General features: G+C 40.5%; 1 protein-coding gene and 2 non-coding genes across 3 annotated transcripts in view; 2 read left to right on the top strand and 1 right to left on the bottom strand.

The window, feature by feature from the left end:
• Positions 1-22,291, bottom strand: part of LOC117254784 (nuclear receptor ROR-alpha A-like) — a 154,109-nt gene that overhangs the window by 73,784 nt on the left and 58,034 nt on the right. The gene's annotated exons all lie outside the window — the stretch shown is intronic.
• On the top strand, positions 14,377-14,449 carry trnav-uac (transfer RNA valine (anticodon UAC)). The gene has a single exon. It is a non-coding gene; the product is annotated as a tRNA-Val (tRNA).
• Positions 15,350-15,422, top strand: trnav-uac (transfer RNA valine (anticodon UAC)). Its single transcript has one exon. It is a non-coding gene; the product is annotated as a tRNA-Val (tRNA).

Here is a 22,291-nt window from a genome sequence, read left to right as displayed (position 1 = left end):
TTCAGTATCTGACCAAATTTCTCCCCTTCTGTTCCTGAGATATGACGGTAAATGGCCAGAAAGGTGTTTTGCAGAACATCGCAGTGAAGCTGACCTTTGACCATTTGGATATAAAATGTCATCACTTCATTATTTTATCCTATTAGACATTTGTGTGAAATGTTGTCAAAATTAGCATACCAGTTCCTGAATTATGGTCAAAAACATGATTTATGAGGCCACAGTAACCTTGACCTTTGACCTTCGACCACCAAATTCTAATCAGTTTATTCTTGACTCCAAGGGGACATTTGTGCCAAACTTGAGGAAATTCCTGCAAGGCCTTCTTGAGATATCACTTGCACAACATGAGACTGATGCAAGGTCACAGTGTTCTAGATGTTTGTGCCAAATTTGAAGAAATTCCCTCCAGGTGTTCTTGAGATATTGCACTCACAAGAATGCCACAGATGAGGTCACAGTGACCTTGACCTTTGATCTTTGACCACCAACTTGTAATCAGTTCACGCTTGACTCAAAGTGGATGTTTGTGCCAACTTTGAAGAAATTCTCTCAAGGTGATCTTGAGATTTCACGTTCACCAGAATTGACTTATGACTCCCAAAATCTAATCAATTCATCCTTTAGTCAAATTGGACATTTGTGCCAAAAAACCCCTACAAAACTAGAAAAGTACACTCAGCAGAGTGCAGATCTCCGCCAAGTGACCAAGCAGCCACCCAGGCTGATCACAGTCACTCCAAACAATAGTTTTAATTCCAGGGGATGCAGCGTAGTGCATTTCATAAATGTCCAAGGTATATACACCTCTTCTAATTTTGACAGAGCCATGGCGTGTTGCACAGAGCAGACTGAGGTTTCCTGCTAACAGGCACTGTATGTGAAATATAGATCAAACGTTAATACAAGGATGGCTGTATTCTTAGGAACTAAAACACAGCTGCAAATCTTTAATCCATGTAATTCATAACCAGACTTAAACTTTTAACCTTGTATGTTGGCTACAGCATAACAAAGCAGGAAATAACAATAAACAAAAGAAACAGACAAAAAAACATTTAATTGCCTACTTTCTTACTTGCTAAAACAGACCAAATCAACAAAATCTGTGTCTACAAATCAGGCAGGCAAAACGCTCGCTTCTGAAACACACCTGGGGTGGTATGACACTGTGTGACGAAAAAAGCAAAACCAGGTTGCAACCATACCAGCCAGTACACGGTGCAGCTGCGCATGGTGGAAATATTAGGATTTATTCATCTGGAATCATGCCTAACTTAGTGGATCATAACATATTGGTATGGAATTAATCTGCAGATGCTGCGGTTCAAAATGACACTAAACCTGTCTATGGATGTGAGTTTCTGAGCCACTCATCACTCTTTATATTACCTAAGAATGTTTTTAGCCTTGCCAGCAGCGTGCCTCTTGGGATGGCATGTCTGTCCATCACTTTGTTCCAGACTAAAATTTCCACAACTTATCGATGGATCGTCATGAAATTTGGTTCAGGCATTCTTGGTTTCCACAGGATGATCCTCTGACTTTTCCTCTACTGACACCAGCAGTCCAAAAATGGTGTCCAATACTTTGGTTTATGACCAAATACCTGCAGAATTAAAGGGTCAGTGTGTAAAATGGGTTGAAAACCGTTGGGAACAGTGACATCAGTGGTCAAATTCTAGATTGCAGGGCTCACTCGCTCACCCCTCCCGTCGGGTAAATGACGGTGGCCTCGTAGGGACAAAAAGCCTTGCGCATGAGTTTTTCAGGAGTAGGTCTATCTAGCAACGAGGTGAATGTTTATTTAGAAATCTAAGCCATGTTACAATATTGTAATGAATCCCTCACGAGCAGGAGACCAGAGGAGCGTTCGGGAAAAAGGCCCGTTTATTTGAGCACTCCAGAAACTCCGGTAACACACCACTCCATCCCAAACTCTGACTCTTCTGGCGTAACAGACACACTTCTAACTTTGCACACATACTCGTTTGCCATACTAAGTGGGGACCCCCCTCCCCTCTCTGCTCCACCAATCTCCAGCCTGCACACTGACTGACAGGGTAGCCGGGAAACAGTGCTCTGCTGTTTATTTAGCCTAGCAATATCTCCGGACTATAGTAACTGCAATGGACGACTTTGAACGCGATTTTGAAGAGTTTCTTGTAGCGGACACAGACCCAGAGCCATACCTGTTTGAGCCGGAGCATACAGATGAGGAACTCCATGTGTTTGATGCTGAGCGGGTGAGAGGAGAGGCTGAATGCACAGAATGGGATTCGGTGCTACTGCTACCATCGTTGAGGAGATATATCACCAGGAGGAAAAGCGCCGCAGAGAGTGCATCACAAGGAGTGAAGTTGCGTCTTCTTTTCCTCGCAGATGACGGTTCGGGTTCATTCTCTCCTGTTGCGTGGTAAGTGTGGTCCATTCACAAACTTTATAACTAAAAAAACTTTTCACTACTCTCTATCGACGAACTACTAACACTCTCTGCTGTTTCCTCCTCCTTCTTCCTTCCTTCCGCTGTCTTCGTTGGTTCATTTATACACGCGAAACGCGCTCTCTGGCTGGCTGGATTGTCCACTCGGTCTGCCGTACATACATGGCGGCGCAAGATGGCGATCTCTCTAAAGCAAGGCCCTTGCTATATACATATATATATATATATATATATATATATATATATAAAAGCATAATTATAAGGCTACGAAAACCAAACGAATTTTATTTTATAGCGATCATACACTTGTATAAACATGTTAATGGGTAGAATATTCAGATTCAGATTCAGATTGAGAATAAACCATGCCAAATATTACACACTGGCCCTTTAAAGACATTCCCATCAGCTTAGCTGTACTTTGTGTGCTAAACTAAGATGGTTATCATGGTAAACAGTATATCTGCCAAACATCAGCATGTTAGCATTTGGTACTGTAACAATGTTAGCATGCTCTGCCCAAAGACAGTATGTTACTGTTAGCTCAGCTGCAGACTCTTAGTCTTCTGTTGTATTTCCTCAAAGGATCCTCTTGATATGTGTCTCAGCTCCATTCTAAATCTAATCAAACATTGAGCATGCACTCAGAACCGGGGCCTTTCTGTCTTCCTGCTCTCCTCCATAATTCATCGGTTGAGCTGAGCAGAAAGCAGCAACGTAAGGACACACATGAGGGAGGCAGAAGCTGCTTCCCTGTAGGGTTTGACCAGCCTGGATGTCGTGGCGGTGAGAGGAGGCATTAACAACAAGAAGCAGACGACATGGTGATTGGATCCCTCAGGGCTCTGATGGATGGAGGGGAGAAACATTTGCTCACAACGAGCTGAGCCTCGAAGATACTGAAGGAAGAGCTCTCTGAGAGCGAAAAACAGTTCGAACAACCATCTCCAGCTGTGCACAAGTAATGCAACTTAATTCTACTATAGTGAGCTCATCAGTAGGAACAGCTTTATTACAAACACTGTCTTTGGTTCTTTTCCCACCTACTACTTCTCTCAACACACACAAACACTCCCTGCTCATGTATTTTTTAGTCACCTGTCTACTTTTGTTATGTCTCTCAGTTACTTGCAAAAACTGCCCAGACTCTACTGTAGATGTGTTGAATCTGAACATGATAAGCTGTGTTTGAAACAGCTGCAGCTGGCGTCTGTTAAGAATCACTTTTGTCTTTTGAATGTTCCCTCCCAAAAACATGACTGAACTGCAGCCATTTAAAACATGAGTGGATACCAGATTTAATTTCAATGAAATCTGCTCACCTAGGCAACACACCAAAAATAGTAAATGTTGTGTTATACGGTGGACATAGGCACTTCTCTATTATATTTCAGTGTTGTACATGGCAACAGCATAACCTCCCTGCAACTGTTGAGAAAACAGTGCTGTTCACCTTGACAAGAAGACATTTCTAGAGGAAAAGAGTCAATCAAGAGTCAAAAGTTTTTTTGTTTTTTTTTTTGTTGTTGTTTTATTCCGATGTGACATTGTCACAACTCCCCCTGCACTATTTTTTTTTCTATTTTGATTTCAAAAACCCTTTGATTTATTTTTGTTCTGTTTGTTTCAAATAACTTCAGAGGCTTCCCTCCAACCACAGAGTGCCTCGACTCTCTGCCATCATTCACAAGTGAAGAACACACACAGCTCACAGCTAGCACTCTTCAATGATCTGCACTCAAATCACAGAGATCAACTGAAACAACACTCAACACTCTACTCTGGAGTGAAAGGACAACCTGAAGAGAGAACAGATCTTTTTAGGAAATCTCTTCAGAAGGCAGTATGTGTCATCATGATCTTAAATAGCAGAACAGTAGCTGATGCTGTGTTTAGATGGACGGAGCATGTGTACTGTACAGTGGCTTCATTAAGTATTCAGCACAGGTGGGAGCAAGCCATTGTTTTGCAGGTCTCAAGTTTGTCTCAAGTCTATTTTATTCAAGTCTCAAGTCAGGCCCCAAGTCAAAAAAGCCAAATCCTGAGTCCCAAGCCCTAAACTTTGAGTTTCAAGTACTAAACAAGTTAAAATGAGCTCTTCACACAATAACATACTTTTTAATCTTTGGGCTTGGTGGAGGATATCATGTATTTTCAAGTCAAGAAGCTCAAGTCCAAGTGAAGTCACAAGTCATTGGTGTTAGCGTTCAATTTGTGTTGCAAGTCTTTTTTGATTTTGTCAAGTCTTAGGTCTTCAAATTTGTGAGTCGAGCCTGACTCGAGTCCAAGTCATGCGACTCATATCCACACCTCTGGTATCCAGACCTCACCGTGCCGCCGATAGCCGTGCCCAGAGGCATTAGGTTTTTTCTGGTTTTCCGTCTGTCCGTCCATGTGTCTGTATGTCCATAGGGCCGTCGGTCCCATTCTTGTGAATGCAATATCTCAAAAATGCCTTAAAGGGAATTTCTTTAAATTTGGCACAAATGACCACTTGGATGCAACGATAATTGATTAGATTTTGGTGGTCAAAGGTCAAGGTCACTGTGACCTGGTGTCCATTTCATTCTCGTAAACGCAGTATCTCAAACACACCTTGAGGGATTTTTCTCAAATTTGGCACAAACATACACTTGGACTCAAGAATGAATTAATTAGAATTTGGTGGTCGATTTGGTGGTGAGAACACATGCTTTTGGCCATAACTCAAGGCTTCAAACATTAATTATTACATGAATGTCTGACAGGCTCAAATGATTAAGTGGGGACATTTTATATCAAAAAGGTCAACTTCATTGTGATATTATAATGTTCTGCAAACACATTTTTCTGGCCATTACTCATCATCATATCTCAGGAACAGAAGGTGAGACATTTGGTCAAATTCTGAATTGATGTGTGTGAAGCATCCATGTTTTCACAGACGGATGGATGTAAACTGTATGTGCAACTTGACTGATCTGCGGAGGCACACAAACGCTAGATGGAACTCTAGCTTGGCAATTAATTGGACATGTAACCCAAAATGATAAAGGGAAAACATATTTTCATAGAATAAGTTGCAAATTTGCTTTTATATACCGTAAGTGTTTAGATCTCCAAGTCCTCTTGGTCACATGGATTCGTAACCCAATGGCTAGAATAAATGTTGGCATTGTACATTTCTGCAAACCGCAGATATGTTATATTTGTACTTTTCATATGTAACAAATATGTTGAAACTTTACATTTGTAAACATTTCAGTTTTAAATTTTGTTTCAACAACACTTTGGTTAATGTGTGGTTAGGTTTAGGCACAAAAAACACTTGGTGGGAGTCAGGAAAACATCTTGTTTTGGGTTAGAATACACAACTTTGTCGCTAAAAGCACTGCTAAAAAGGGTTCTGACCTGTTGCTAAAAATATCCACTTTGGTTGGTCTCAATCAGTGGTCTGCTTCCTGCTACTTGGCAGTCACCTCACCAAGGGTGTCACTCCATCTAGCATTGCACTGACAAAGTCTGCTCACAAGAAAAAATGAGGTTAACAATGCAAGTTTCAAAATATTCAAAAAGTTGTTTCATGAGAAAGGAAATGCATTCACCCTGTGTTTTTGTGAGAAACACTGAATGTGAATGTAACTGTTTGTTTACACAAAAACTCCACAGGGACCTCTTAAGGTGATCTTTGTCAATTTGAGTTTGAGACATTTCAGGACCAGCAGAAAGCCTGTAAAGTGAATCTGAGGCTGTGTCAGGTGTTAGTTGTTAGAAAGACAAACTGTCAGCCTGCAGACTGACAACAGAAAGACTGAAGTTTAGTCCTCCAGGCTGCAGCAGGTACAACCTGCGCTGTCAAAAAACTACATTCTCTGCTGCTTCACTGTGTCTGCAAACTGTTTTAAAGCTTTGAAAGACATACAACTCAGCAGGCTGACACCAAAGACGGAGAGAATCTGTCTCCCTCAGAGTCTCAGCAGAGATTACAGCTCGTGCATCTTATAATTGTTCAGAGCAAGCCGCTCCTCGTACCAATTATAGCGCATTAGCAGCAGCCGCCAAAGTCATTTCATCGCCGCTCATCAGGGAGCTCAAAACAAAAAGGAAAAGAAGCCACCCTTCCTCTCACTGCCTTCAGTCGCTTGCAGCATCAAATGAACTGAGGATTTAAGATGGTGGAGATAAAATGAGATTTAAGGATTAGACAGAGAGATGTGACTGAACTTTTGGTGACTTGTTTTTAAATGACAAGAGGAAGTGAGTCACACTGATGCTGCTGCTGCGGCGGCTGCTGTTGAGGATGACAGAAGCTTCTTCTGAGAGGCAACACAGGAAGGATGGCTTAAAGAAAACCACTAGAGAAAGAAAGAAGAAAAATATCTAACATTAGAGGATACATGATTCATACTTCCAGTATATTTTTACCCACTCCTACATAACTTATCTCCATTTTACCTGCTGTAAAACGGCAGATATAACACAGAATGCAACTGTTAAATAAAACTTTAACAAGGATTTAGTTTTGAATGTGAATGTTACACAAGTGTAACATTAAATATCACCACCAATACATTTCTACATTATAAATACAGTCCTGTGTAGTCATATCTACCTATTTCCTCCTTTAAAGGCCATTTCAAGAAATTAATATTTCACTTTCATAAAGTTAGGGGACTCTTAAGAGACAGCTTTTAAAAAAGAGCAGTAAAAACGAAGCAACAGCAGCCAAAACTCTGAAAACACTGAATCCTACATTTCCAATAATGCAACTCAACAGCGTCTTTCCTGCCCAGTAATCATCCATGTCTTTCAGACTCCACACATCCAGTTTGTAAATCAGACATTTTGTTAGGGATGCACAATAATACAGGCACATCATCGGTATCGGCCGATATTGGCTTCAAAATTAATCAGAATCACCAAACATGCTTTTTCTGATATCAGCTTATCGGATATTGGCAAAACTCCAATATTGTGCATCCCTACTTTTTGTTATATACTATTAGTAGTTGTCAAGTTCAAGCTTAATTCAATGCAACAGGAACATTTTTGGAAATCACTGTCAACAGGAACGTACGTAGGACGTAGACTGCATTCTTACAATGCCTTTATCCAAAATGCTTTGCATTTTGTCTCCTTTACCCTCTCAGGCACACCACAAGTTGCTGGTCTGACCATTACGACCAATTTTGGGTTGAAGGACAGTTCACGGATGACCTGCTCTGCCTTCTGTACCCAGTACAAAAAGTATGTTCTGTGGTGTGCATTTACCTTTGTTCACGGTACAAAGCTTTATCTGATTTTAGAATTGACTTCAGGCAATGAGACACATTTCTGGTTCAACTGGGGACTGAACATAGGTCTCTCTGTATGTAAAGCACCCATGATAACCTCTGTACTATGAAACCTTTGTGTTGCATTCTCTGTGTATGAAAAGTGCTATATGAATAAAGTTTGATTGATTGATTGATGTCAAGTATCAACGCTACAGCACTGTGTGCACATATCTAAATCACAACACTTACAGTTTTGTGTTTATTTCTGTTAAACCTGCTTTGAGATTTTGGGTCAGGGTTTGTTTTGGTAAAAACTTCAGTTTCACTATTTATTTCCCTCAAGGTTTAAAACCAGGGTTTTCTTCGTTCATTGACCAGAAAACATTTTGATGACTCCACAATTGATTTGAAATTTCAAGCACAATGACCACTACTACTTGTCTTAAAATTGTGTATGTATATTTTGGCTGAGTTGATGTTAAAGTATTTTGGCCACAACTATGTTTTGATCAGATTTGATTTTTTAACCGGGTGGTACAGAAATTTACGCTGGTGATTGAACCCAGGACCTTCTGCATGTAAAGCAAACATAATGACAGCTGCTTTGTCAGTGGATCTCAACGTGACACACCAACACACAGAGGCACCCGTCATGGCAGTTGGTGCTTCTCAAACTCAAGAAAGGATCCTTAAATGGCTGAATTTCAGAGAGGCTATGTCATCAAATCACGCCACAGGATTGTTCCAATGTAAAGGATCCTTTCACAGTCCTTCCTTTAGAGAATTTTCAAGGATGCATATGTGTATCCTCAGTGGGCATGCAGTACCCACAGTTCTTTGTGCATGATTTGCCGGAATCGAAGGCGGGTCTTTTCAATGACGCACACCTGGGCACTCAATAGCCTGTTCCAGTGTGTGTTCAACAAATACTAGGAAGGAATCTTGCCTAGCCCTAGACTTGGAAAGAACACAACATAATGGAACCTCCGTGATGGGTTCTGCTCTAATCAAGTAACAGTTGTGTTAAATTAAAGCACGACAGGTGGACTCAATAATGAAGACAACCACAGAGCTCAGTTCAAAAGGGTTTATTTGCTCCACTGAGAGAATTATACTAGTAGTCCAGAGGGGGTTTTGAACCAGGGTCTTCTGCCTGCAAGGCAGCAACACTGCTGTTGGACCACATGGACAGGTAGCACTCACTGGCTGGTACCACAGATAGGGAGGACCAGGGAGAGGACGGAGCTGGACTGAGGCAGGGTGGGGGAAATCCAGGATTGGGGAAATCCAGGATTGGGTGTCAGAGGAGTGGAGCAGGCAGTGGAGCAGAGCAGGCTGAGGAGGATGCAGCTTGAGGCTGGACTGCAGCGGGCACAGACAGCAGCAGATGAGGCAGGTCAGCAGCTGAAGTTCCGGAGATGCAAACTGGAAACCAAGGAGATCAGAGTTAGGAGCGAGGTAAACGGCCACAAACAAACATGCGCAAGACAGGTGCCAAGAGCTTTACCATACAAAGGTTGACAACGAACTGGCGACGACTGCAGAGAAGAGCCGGTCTCAAATACTCCAGGTGGATTGCTGAATGATTGCAGGTGTGGAGATGACTGCTGCAGCCTGCCTCACCTGCTCACACTCACACAGAAAGGAGGGGGGAAGGGAAGAGGGAAAGGAAAAAAACCAGGTGCAATCCTGACAGGTTGTTGATAATTAATGTGGGTATAATGTGGTAGTGAACATGGTCTAGTTGTTACAAGTTTCTTGTTTGTTTGTTAAACTTAAGTTAAGTTAAATCAGTGGTTCCCAGCTGGTGGATCGCAGCAAAGTGGGTTGGAGGTCCAATCTAAATGATCCACTAGTGACTTGCCACTGTATCAAGTTTTTAAAAACCATGCTTTATTTTGAAGTAAAGTGAGTTTCCAGCACAGAACCCTCATTTTGAAGTGCTGTTTCCTGCTGTAGAGTAAGTGACAAATGGACAGCTAGTTGACAGAGAAAGCAAATTAGTTTGATGACATGGCCAAATGCAAGTATAACGCCAAATACATTAAACTGTGTGGACCTTGAACTGATGACTAAGAAGAAATCTGGACCCCGTAGCTGGACCAGTTGGAAACCATTGAGTAAAAGAACTGGCTTTAAGTCTATCTTGCCAGCCAGTAGCCATTAGCTTAGCTTAGCACAAAGATAGGATACAGGGGGAGAAAGCTTGCCTGGTTCTGTTCAAAGGCATGTAAAAATGTGTTGATTTAGACAAATTTTTTAAAACAAACAAGATGTATCATACAAATTAGTGAGCTTTAGAGGTGTGTGTAGACAGATTTTGGTGCCTTTGGACAGAGCGAACCTAGTTGTATACCTATTTCCTGTCTTTATGCTAAGCTAAGCTAGCTGTCTCCTGGCGGTAGCTTCATATAAAGCTCAGCAGGGAGATGAGAGTGCTATTAACCTTCTCATCAAACATTCAGTAAGAAAATAAATTTTCTCATTTCCCAAAATGTCAAACTACTCCTAAGTTTATATTCAAAAACTATCCCAACAATTCCTCTGATCACACTGCAGCTGAAGTCGACAAGCTATTTGAAAGATACAGTGCAGGGTATACACACTGAGAGTACATATAAACACACACCCCTGAAACTCACATGCACAGAGACACACAGGGCTCATGCTAGTTGTTTCCTGTCAAACCGCATTAACGTTCTCTGGCACTTCAGACAGCGTCACATAAAAGAGCAGCATCTTATCACCAGCAGCCAAACACAACTGACACACTACTGCTGCAACTGAAGCAGCGCCACACACTATGTTCTTCAGATACATGAGCTGGGGAAGTACCGCTAAGCAAGCAAACAGCCGTCACATGCTGTTGTAAAGATGTCTGTGGTCACCAAAAGTCCCCTCTCTGCTTTTATCTGTTGGATCTGCAGACCAAAAATATCACCTCACTCCCCTCACCTGTCCTGCTTACGTAATCTATATTTACACAATGTGTTAAATACAGAAGTATAGAGTTATATAACATATGAAAAATAAGAGTAGTTTTTGGTAAAGGTTACTAAAACAAGAGGAGATTTGCTGGGGACTATTTTCAGCAGTGGATTAATCTACATTTGGTGCTCTAGTGAATATTTGGGGCAGCAGGACGATGTATGTGGGGTTGAGTCAAAATAAACTACTGTGTGAGTTCATTGTAATAAGGAACATGTCACCCAGTGCAACAGTGTGGCTCACTGATGTGTTTTTGATAGTTTATGGACAACTATGGCACAGAAGAGGATATATCAGGCTTTTATACACATACACAATACCTAATAGATAATTCACTGTTGGTTTGAGTCTGAACATGAGAAAGTATAACATCACCAGATTTATCCTCAAGCATAAATGTAAAAACAGCCCATTGGCCCTTAAGCAACACACACACACACACACACACACACACACACACGTACGCACGCAGAGATCACACCATCCCCTCCCATGCTTATTAAATATATTAAATAGGTAGTTTGAGCCTCTTGGTGATCCAGTTGGACTCCATACTGAGAGAGAAACATGCTGCTCAGCCTTCTGTGCCCCTTGCCCAAACCAAGTACACACACACAAAAAACACACACAGACAGACACCATTGCCTTCCCGCCCTCAGGGCCCCCATATGGACCCGATGGATGAGCCTTTTCAAAGCTGCTGCTCAGACATAAGCAGAGCACTCTGCACTTGGCAGACAAAAGTGTATAGTGTAGCAGTAGGCCACAGTACATATAGAGTTCAGTGCAGCATGTACAGCTCATATGAGTGCTGAGACGCAGGTCTGGTTAAAGTCAGTGTGTGAGTTTCAATCCAGTCTTTAAGTATATATTGTTAATCATAATAGATCAATATACCATTTCTTGACATTATTAGAGGTCAACCAAGAAACTAAGATGTCAATTATGTTGTGCGACCCTGAAAGCAGCGTTTTTACTATTGACTGTATATAAGGATGGACAACAAGACAGCTCCCCTAATGTGACGACAAAGCATCTTGATTGCCCCCTGGTGGCTGGCTGCAGTACAGGCTATAAAACCCACCTCCACCATGTTGGCCGATGGGACATGTCAAAAATAAACTTTTCCTAAAGATAGTTCCTGTCATTACAGGTGGTTTTTAATCACACAGATGCGTGTTCAAGTGTTCGTTTTTCTAATCTGTTTGCTTTTAATTAGACTTAACTTTTCACAGGGGTTCCATAGTGTAGTGGGCATCACATCAAATTTACATGTAGAAGGTCCTGGGTTCAGTTTCCAGTAGAACCAGAACTCTGTCATAATGACACATAGATAAAATAAAGTCACCACACAAAGGTTTCTACAATAATCAAAGGAAAACTCCACTCAAAGTATCAGCTGTAACTTTTACTTTCATCAATCTAATGTGTGCTTTTTGTAGAAAATGTTGAAATCAACTATAAACGAACCAGGAATACAAGGGTTGTGTGATTGTTGTCAAAAAAAACTTTTTTTTGCCTCAGGATATTACGGCTGTCAAACAATGAAAAACAATTTTTTTTTTTTTTTTTCTTTTTAAAAATAGTTTTGAAGTCCGTATTGACAAGGTAAAGCATTTCTTACCAGAGTGTCTGGATTGGAAATAAAATGAATGCAAAGAAATTTACTTTGCACTTGTCAGGAGTTCGAGTTAAGTTGTTTTCTCTGATTCATACAGTTTCTGTATGTGTGAAACTATTGTTCCCCTGTCATAACATGCCAACCTGAGGACATCCCTTAGACTCGAGTCTTCCACTATGTTAACGGATCTACAAATAGTGTCTTACCAGTCTCTGGCTTTGACAGTCTCCACTTTGAGAAACACCCTCAGTCCTTGGTAGATGGACAGTCCTTCAGCCATTTGAGGATCCTTCCTTGACATTGAAAAACACCTAGAGGGTGTTTCTCAATGTCAAGGAAGGATCCTTAAATGGCTGAATTTCAAGGATGCTATATCATCAAATCCCACCGAAGGACTGTTCCAATGTCAAGGATCCTTCCATGTTTCACAAAGGACTGAGTCCTTCTTTCAGAGAAATTCGAAGGATGCATGTGTGGATCCTCCTTGGGTATAAAATCCCCACAATGCTTTGCACAGTACACGATTTGCCAGAAGTGAAGGCAAAATTGTACAATAACATTAGAGACTGTTAAAATGAGGAGGAGAAGGATCCTGCAGAGGCAAGGCAAGAGTCCTCCCAAGCATTCAGCGAACACACAATGGAACAGACTAACAAGTGTCCCCACCTGATCACCATTAACCCTCAGCAGACTGAAGAGTTTCATCATTTTGGCACTCTGTAATGTTATTGTACAATTTTGAACAAATGTATCAGTATTGTCAAAATCACAAGACTTTTAGGGAGAATATATTTCTGGATCATATTTAAGAATAAGTGGAGTAATGAATTAAAGACAACAGCTAAAAGTTGACACTTAGTGCTCCATCTCTGCTGTGAATGATTCATTTAAAATTTTTATGTTTTATCTAAATCACGTTATTTAAAAAAATCTCTTTATTCAGCAGTGGACACATTAGAAAGTGTAAATTATGAGGTTTCTGTCAATATTTTTTTCACGCTTGGATGATAAAAACTGGTGGAGACATTAATCCAAATCCTGCCGAGCTCAACTGGCGCAGGTTTCATTGAAGAGGCCCCGCCCTCACTTCCAGCAAATCGTGTACTGTGCAAAGCATTGTGGGGATTTTATACCCGTGGAGGATCCACACATGCATCCTTCAAATTTCTCTGAAAGAAGAGCTCAGTCCTTCATGAACGGAAGGATCCTTGACATTGGAACAGTCCTTCGGCGGGGGTCGATGACGTAGCGTCCTTCAAATTCAGCCGTTTGAGGATCCTTCCTTGACACTGAGAAACACCCTCTGTCTTATTCTCTGAAGTCAGATGTCAAGTCAGTAGCCTAAAACAAAACAAGCCTCAGTTTAGAAGGCTAAGACACACCCAATAGCTCAGCTAGTTGAGACGTAGGTTTGATAACAAAAATATTGAAGTTCCACCTGAATTTTTAAGCAAAAAGAAAAAAAATCTGGAGGCAGCATGTGTGACTGCTACACTATGTCAAAATATGAAAACTTCACAGTTGTTTGTTAGAGGCAACCATAGTGTAGTGGCTCTCATGTCTGCTTTATATACAAAAGGTTTTGGGTTCCATCCTCCGTGAAACCAAAACTCAACTTACAAGGCATACTGTATGTCAACTCATTTTCAGGTTTGTACCATCATCAAAGGAAAACACCTTATCTCTAATGTTAACAAATGCTAGCCAAAGCTCAGCTACTTAAAATGAAATACACATTTTGTTGCTATCTGACTGCTATAGAAATTGATAGTCTTACATTAAAAACTGATGCAAGAAGTTACAAGTTACACTGGTGGTCTTCTTTCGATGAGAAATACCTAATAAAAGGGTAGATGTGATAAGCTAAGGCTTCAGCCTACACCTTTTGGGTCCTGTTTTTTTTTTTTTTTTTTTTAAATAATGCTTAAAAACAAGCAATAACTTAATGTTTATTCATGTTTTAAATGTTAAATGTTGTCTACCTACCAGTATGTTTGTGTTTTGTAAGTTGGAAAATGATCACAATAAACTGAACTCATAAAAAGTAAAGTAGCCCCAGCTCTTATCAAGGTTCCATAGTGTAGTGGTCATCACATCTGCTTTACACGCAGAAGGTCCTGGGTTCAATCCCCAGTGGAACCAGTCATATTGCCTTGGAAAGAGGTCAGGTGTAGCTTCAGGGTTGTGCACTGCTCAAAGCACAGCCATGTTCACAATTACAATTTAATCAGAGAGCTAAGAAAGACATCCAGGATGGTCATCGTGTGTGTGCGTTTCAGTGGAGGCAGCATTTGTAACTGCCAAACCATTTTCAGAACCACATGGATGTGTGAATAAGATAAGAAATAATTTTGTTGCCCGAGTATGAGGCGGTCAGGATGAGAGCCAGCACCTCCAAATCTGAGGCCATGGTTGATGGAAAATGGTTGATTCCCCCTTCTGGATTGGGAGAGAGTTACTGCGCCAAGCAAAGAAGTTCAAGTATGGCGGGTTCTTAATCACGAGAGGTTTGGTGCGGCGTCTGAAATGGTGCAGATGCCCAGCCGGACAAAACCTTTGTCCTGCTGGTCCATCTATGTCCCAATCCTCACCTATAGTCATGAGCTTTGGGTAGTGACTGAAAGAATGAGATCATGGATATATGCCGCTGAAATGAGTTTCCTCTGTGGGGTGGCTGGGCTCAGTATTGGAAATAGGGTGAGGACATCAGACATCCGGAGAAAGCTCGAAGTAGAGCCACTGCTCCTTCGTGTCAACAGGGGCCATCTGAGGTGGTTCAGACATCTGATCAGGATGCCTCCTTAGTGGCTACCTTTACAGGTCTTTTTCAGACACTTTCAAGTGGTCAGAGACCCCAGGGCAGACCCAGAACATGCTGGAGGGATTATATATGTCATCTGGAGTGGGAACGCCTTGGGGTCCCCCAGGAGGAGCTGGACCTGCCCCAGCAACCTGCCCCCAGAATAGTGGATGAAAATGGATGGATGGCTGAGCACACTGTGGTCAGAAGCACAAGATAGAACATGAAATATAGCATACAAGGGTTCCATAGTGTAGTGGTCATCACGTCTGCTTTACACGCAGAAGGTCCTGGGTTCAATCCCTAGTGGAACCAAAATAGTTTTCTTTTGTCACATGGCAAAACAGAAAACCCAGCCAAAGATGACAGTTTCTCTCTATTCTAAGTGCTGTTTTACAGGTCACTGGTGATATCTTAAAGGCTGAGGTCAGGTGGTCTCATGTGCACAGTCAACACAGATTTAATGATACTGTAACATGATTTGCTGCAGCATAATGGTATATACTGCATGCCTGCGTACACACACCTCCACAGCTTTGGTCTAAGGAAGAACTCCAGAATATGTACGGTAGTGGCTGATATGAAAACAAAGCTGCTTTATAAACCTGATAAGTGAAATGCTGGAGATACTAGGTTTTCATGCAATAGTGACAAGATCTGTGTGTGTGTGTGTGTGTGTGTGTGTATGCAGAGGCCTCGGGGGTAAACACAGCTCTGTGACAGCGCAGTGTGTGTGTGTGTGTTATCTCTGCACTAACTGCTGTTCTGTTCTGCACACAGACAAGATGCTGAAGGACTGAGCATACTTCAACTGTGAACGTATCTGTGTGTGATTCAATCTGTCTTCTTTTGTCTTTTTCAAACAGCATATACATTGCATAGTTCGTATTTTTTTAAATCACTTGTGGCAAGGCACTTGAATGTATATATATAAGCCAGTTATACAGTTTGAATGTGGATGCAGTTATAAGACATTTCAGGTCATCAGTTGGTTTGTTCCAGAGAACAGAACCAGAACCAGAGTAGTGAAAACCACCTTCACCAGATCTGGATTTTATTCTACAAATTCAGTTTTTAAAGTTAAAATGTGATGCACTGCAATGACGTGATTTCAATAGTAATATATTTGTCTGTGTATGGCTCATGTACTCTCAAAGTGAACAATAACCTACTCACAGATTGAATTTCCTACCTGTGAGCAGAGTCCAAAAACATAATAATTTAATGTTGTGGATAAAAACCTGACGAGTTGCTCGACTGGTGACTTTGCTGCTAATTCAAAGTGCAGAGGGAGTAACAGTGGAGCAGCTCTCATTAATCCTCACTGTCACATGTGATATCAAGTATTCAATCAGCTGAATGTGCACATCACCTGAAGGTCATGTCCTTGTCAGAAAGGCTTCGTTGTTCCTCAAGTCTTATCTTTCATATCAAAATATTATCTGACATCACAAAGCATCACATGGACAAGGTGAGAGTGTCACATGCTGGTTGTGGTGTTTGTTCTGTTTCTCTCGGTGGCCTGCTGATTAGAAATAAAACTATACAACAATTCACCTTCAAGAAGACTTAGTTCAGCCCAGGTTTTATTTTTTCTGTATATAAATATTCTCTGTATCCAAAACTGTAAAAGTCAGAATGTGAAATGTCCCACTTTTGGAATATTTTGAAAATAGTCTACTATGCACGTTTCTTTCTGATCAAGTAACTAGCTAAAAAACTGTGGAATTACTATGATCCATTCAGCCCATACACCCTTACCACAATTTCAGCTTCTCGGCTGATTTAGCAATCATCTGCACCTCCTTATTTATTTCCCTTCATTCAGAGGCACGGATACAGCACTGCATGTTAGTGTGAATTAGAGGTTAAGAAAACCTAACTGACAAGATGGCCTCTGAACTTTTCTTCCAGCTGCTTCACTGTTAGCACAGTACACTTGTTCTGTCACCAGACACAGAAGCTGTGGTTGTTGTGATCAGAGCTACGGCTGAGCCCCGTGCTTCGAAGCTTCAAAGCTTTGATCTTTGATATCGTACTCAATGTCCAAATCTATATGTTCTGTTTTTTCACCAATAAGCTGGTGGAGGAAACTGAGAGCAGGTGGCAAGTGTCAGACACAGATGAGGCCAGTGTTCTCAGCGCAGTCATTGACCCCCACTTCAAGCAATTAAGATGGACTGTCTAAGGGGGAAAAGGAAGAAGTGAGATGAATTGCAGACAGTTATCCATGGCTGGCAACTGCAATGAAGCACTAACAGGTATGTAGTGATTTGGCCTGATCCGCAGTGTTTGAGATAGTAATAACTTACTGAAACATTTTGTGCAATAGTCCACCTTCCACCTGCTCTTCCTCCGCTCTATCACTGCCTCGTAAATACACATGCAGTGCCACTAAGTCCTACTGAATTCGGGCAGGGATTTGATAGTTGCTGAGTGTCCCATTAAAGCCTAGAATATTTACAGGTAATTATCACTGGAACTTCAAAGCCCCCAAAATGGTAGTCGGGACAGCCTTAGTCGGAGCAATAGAATTTATCACAATTGAAGAAAAATCTAAGCTGTTATTTCTGAAAGTCGACTTTCAACAACCTGTAGGCTGCAAAGATATCCGTCAACATTTTTGTGGCCATTTGAATCCATTCATAATCCTTCCTGCAAAGCTTTGATTGGTTAGTCCTTTCTCTAACAGAAAAATCAGCTGTCAATTAAATCAATACCAGACCTGTATGAATCACTGATTGAAAGGTCCCAAATTTGAGCTTTCTTTTAAGATATTTTTTGGGGCCTTTAATGGAGGGGACAGGTAAGCATGAAGGGAGGAGAGAGAGGGGGATAACATGCAGCAAGGGGCCACAGGCTGGACTCGAGCCTGGGCCACTGCAGCAACAGCCTTGTACATAAGGCGCCTGCTCTACCCACTAAGCCACCAACGCCCCAAATTTGAGCTTTCTTGACATCATACAAAGTAATGTCTTCTTTCTCCCAAACACTCAAATAGTGTGAAAAATGGGGCATGCCATATCATGTCATACATAATATCCTATACATTTTTTTAATATCTTAAAAATGTGTCATATCATGATGTGAACTATACTGTGACATGTTGATGTATATGACTTCATATAGTAGCAATGACACATTCTCACTCCCAACTCGTCAAAATACAGCAGCTCGGTCAGCGGCCCTACACTTCAAACTACGGCACTCTAAGGAACCTCTAGCATCACTTTTGGATTTGACAGTGTCTGTTCGTTACATGCATAGTGTCTTTTCAAAATAAACTTCCATGCTCACACGAAACATGGTTTCTTGAGCCAAACTACTTTTAGGTTTAAGTAACAAAACTACTTGGTTAGGTTTAGAGAAAAAAAAAACATGATTTGGGTTATAATATGTCCATTTGTTACATAGTTTTTCTTAGTAAGTAAGTTAACAAGTATGCTATGTGACACTAAGTACACAACGTAGTTTAAAAAAAAAATGCTTAAAGCTTAACTTACTTAGTTAAAAGCCCACTGTGTCTCATACAGACGTAAAGGGGGCCTTGTGCATTGGAATCAGACACTGATAGCCGCTGACCAAACTGACATATTTTATGGCCTGGGAATGAGAACAAGCTGGTAGCAACAAGGTAGCTCAAAGTCAAAGTGCTCTTGACAAAAAGATAACAACAAGGGAAGTTTGACAGAGGTTTGGATATAAAGATAAATTATAATGAAGAATTTCCAAGGACTTTATCATAATGTCAACAGCTGTATTACTGCAAAACTAACCTGAAATATTGTGATGTTATTTTAAGGTAATGTTACCCAACCTGAGTGAGTACTTATGAAATCAACGATTTAATATTTGTGACTAATTAAAATCAAATTGTCAAACAGTATAAATCAAATCCACTGTGATTCAAAATTTTTCCAGGTGTTCTGATTGCATTTGTTCTAAAAATCATTTTCTGTGTTTTACTCATGTGCCAGTGAACACATGCTCAGTGTGTGTGTGTGTGTGTGTGTGTGTGTGTGTTACATCAGAGAGTCATTATGTAACACTGACATCTGCTGGGAACAGAGTGGGTGTTGGTGACGAGCTGCAGCTTCCCTGCTGCTGCTGCCATGCGTGTGTTTATCTGTTTGTTAACTCATGCTTGTTTGTTTGTTTACTTCATTTAATTACTTGCATACGCAGCCCATACAGAGTACCCACAATTTGTGCAACCATGTATGAGACATACAGTCTTTTACAAAATGAACAAGACAGTTAACAAATTTCCTTCAAATTTAACCAATAATCACCACACCAGGAGGGCTGAAATGATTCATCGACTGACTGAAGTCAGCTGAGTTAATTACAATATGAATTATATGCTGGCTCCAAACTGTGAATTATTGAGTTTATTTCGTGTGAGACTGTTTCTCATGTCAATATGTGGTGATATGTTAATTTATCATATATGAAACTTGATATTAGATGTAAAAGTGATGTTTTCACGTGTGATAGACATGTAAAATGTGTTGTTTGTAAGTGATAAAGTCATATGCGCATTCAGCGTATGATATTCTGCAGCTTTATTCAATTTCATATCGTTGTAGATTGAATTTCTTTTATTATTATCATTATTATTAAATAACAGTTCAATTAATTTAAAGTTTTAAAAATGATCACCAATAACAAAATGACAATTATAATTACTAGCAGCCCTGAAGACCAGGCAGCAATGCATTCTGAGGGTATTTAGGAAATAATCATCAACTCAAATCACATATTTGACCAAACAAACTGCTTGATTGACAGAACATGTAGTAGGGCTGTGGCAATAACATGTATTCGTATTGAACTCTTGGTTACGGGGCTTTCAGGTCAGTATGCATTACAAACCGAAAGATACATAAAACTATCCTAATAAAATATGCAGCTTAAACATGGGTGGGGATCACCAGAGGCCCGATGATAGGATATTATCATGATACTTCAGTCACAATGCAATATTATCCCAATTTAAACATGTTGAGATATGCTGAATATATTGCAATATATTGCAAAACACACACCCACAGCAGTGAGCAGTAACTGCCAGCGGGCCTAACAGCTAATTTGGCCATAAAAACTGAGAGGTGACGGCTGTTTAGCTTGTGTTTATATGATTGTGGCATATAACAGAGATGGTTATTCATGCATTTATTAGATTGAAAGAGCTCAGTGAGCTCGTGGGATGTCGCAAACTCGCAGCTGACGCAGAAGGTGAAAGAAAGGACACTGATATTGTGCATTCTAATGTCAGTAGTAGAGTAGTGTTTAAATTGTAGGGCAAGTTATGAGGATGGCTCCAGTGTGTCATCGAGCATGCTTTTAGGCCCACCCAAAAAATCCTGGACACAGAAATAATAAAAAACAATTAAACGTTTTTGCTAAGTTGAAAATATACCAAATCCTGACGCCACTGTTTTATAAATTTTATACTATTATAACTGAACCCTGAATTTTGTTAACAGTTACAACTATAGCCCACAGTATAAATATCATTTAATTCTACAAAAACTTGATATTTAAAGCTGCATTAAAAGACTTTTTGTACACTTGTCGTGGCTAACATGTTAGCAAACAGCTGCCTTCTTCAACATCCAACATATTCAGAGTAAAATAATCATCCCATACAATAATTCACTCTGGTTTGGTCTCCACCAACTTTGGAGAAAAATCATATGCAGAGTATAAGCAACGCTTTACACATTTGTCCTTTGGTCCATTACTTGTTTAAAAATATTGATAAGTGTGGCTTAAACAGATTTCGATTACATCCCACATGCCCATACTGTTTCTACAGTTCCTGCCTCAGTTTTCTTCCATCTTTCAGCCTTCAAACTCTTCAGGCTTTAAACATCAGCATCCCTCTGTGTAATAAACAGGGGAAATGAATTTAACTGGTATTGAATGGAGCCTCTCTGGCATCCATCTTGTCAATTTTCAGGGGGGCCGTCAGGCTGAGTTTAAGAGCTCTAAACTGGTAGACGATAAAGTTAATCCTTTTATCCGTATCCTTGCCGCGGGGCGACCAAAATAAACGCTGAAATGGGAGTTGGGAGGAATCTGGTGAAAGAGGAAAGTCTAAGAGCTGTGACTGTGAAACGAAGGAACAGGGAAATACAGCACAGAAGGAGAGAAACGAGAGGGAATAAAAAAGATGTGAACCGTGTTTTTATTTGACTGGGAGGTGGAAAAGTGAGTAAATGCGACTTCTGCCTAATAGATTTCACACAGCTGGCTTCTCCCGGACTTCCTCATGTCTTGTAAATGTGTTATATGCATTAAAGGGCAGCAACAACACTAGTGAGGTTGGGGTTAAATTCACACTGGAAAGCCTCCAGTCTAAAAATGAACACTGGAGCTTTCACCGAAGGGAATAGCCACGTGTTTCTATGTGAGACTCAATGTTGCAGTCAGGAAATAAAACACTCCAGCAAAGGTTTGATCAACCCTTGAATGACACGCCAGCTTCTTTCCAACACTCCTGCCAGACAACAATGTCAAAAGGATTATAGTGATAATGTTTTTAAATTCTCGCTTCCTACAATATCTTCACTTGATAGTTCAAGTCTTGCTATCGTGAAAGGTAGGGATGGAAAAAGCAAGGTTGTACTGTGCCAATGTTGGCATTAAGGGAGGAAATAAAGAGTTGGCTGTCTTGGGCCCAATCCCAATTCCTATCTTAACCCTCAATCTTAATTCTCAAGATCAACGCTTAATCTCACTAGCCCTCAAAACCAAGTGTTAAGGGCTATCTTGTGACTTTAAAATGGGACACCCCTCAAAGGCAAATATGTCTTAAGACTGTCGGGGGCAGCAATATGCCAAAACTCCGTCCAGTCTGTCAGTTCAAAAAAGAAGAAATATATGTCATCAGTAGTCGTCGATAAAAAGAGGTGATGAGGTTTTTTTTTCCCCAACACTTTATTTCAATTCTTGTACAAAACAAGCAGTGACAGACATCAACAGAACAAATATGCCAGGGTTAAGAGAAAAGAAAAAGAAAGAAAATAAACAAATAAATAAATAAAAAAGTTCAGCAGCTCAAACAATTAAATTGTTTACATATTTTCAAAATTTACTCTTATGAATATGGAATTTTGCTAAGATAATAGATAGATTAATGATACAGAATTGTTTTTGTTTTGAAATGCTGACATCAT

The sequence above is a fragment of the Epinephelus lanceolatus genome, chromosome 2 (assembly GCF_041903045.1).
Source record: "Epinephelus lanceolatus isolate andai-2023 chromosome 2, ASM4190304v1, whole genome shotgun sequence".
NCBI lineage: Eukaryota > Metazoa > Chordata > Actinopteri > Perciformes > Serranidae > Epinephelus > Epinephelus lanceolatus.
Note: the sequence above shows the minus strand (reverse complement) of the source record. Positions and strands in the feature narration are given on the sequence as shown.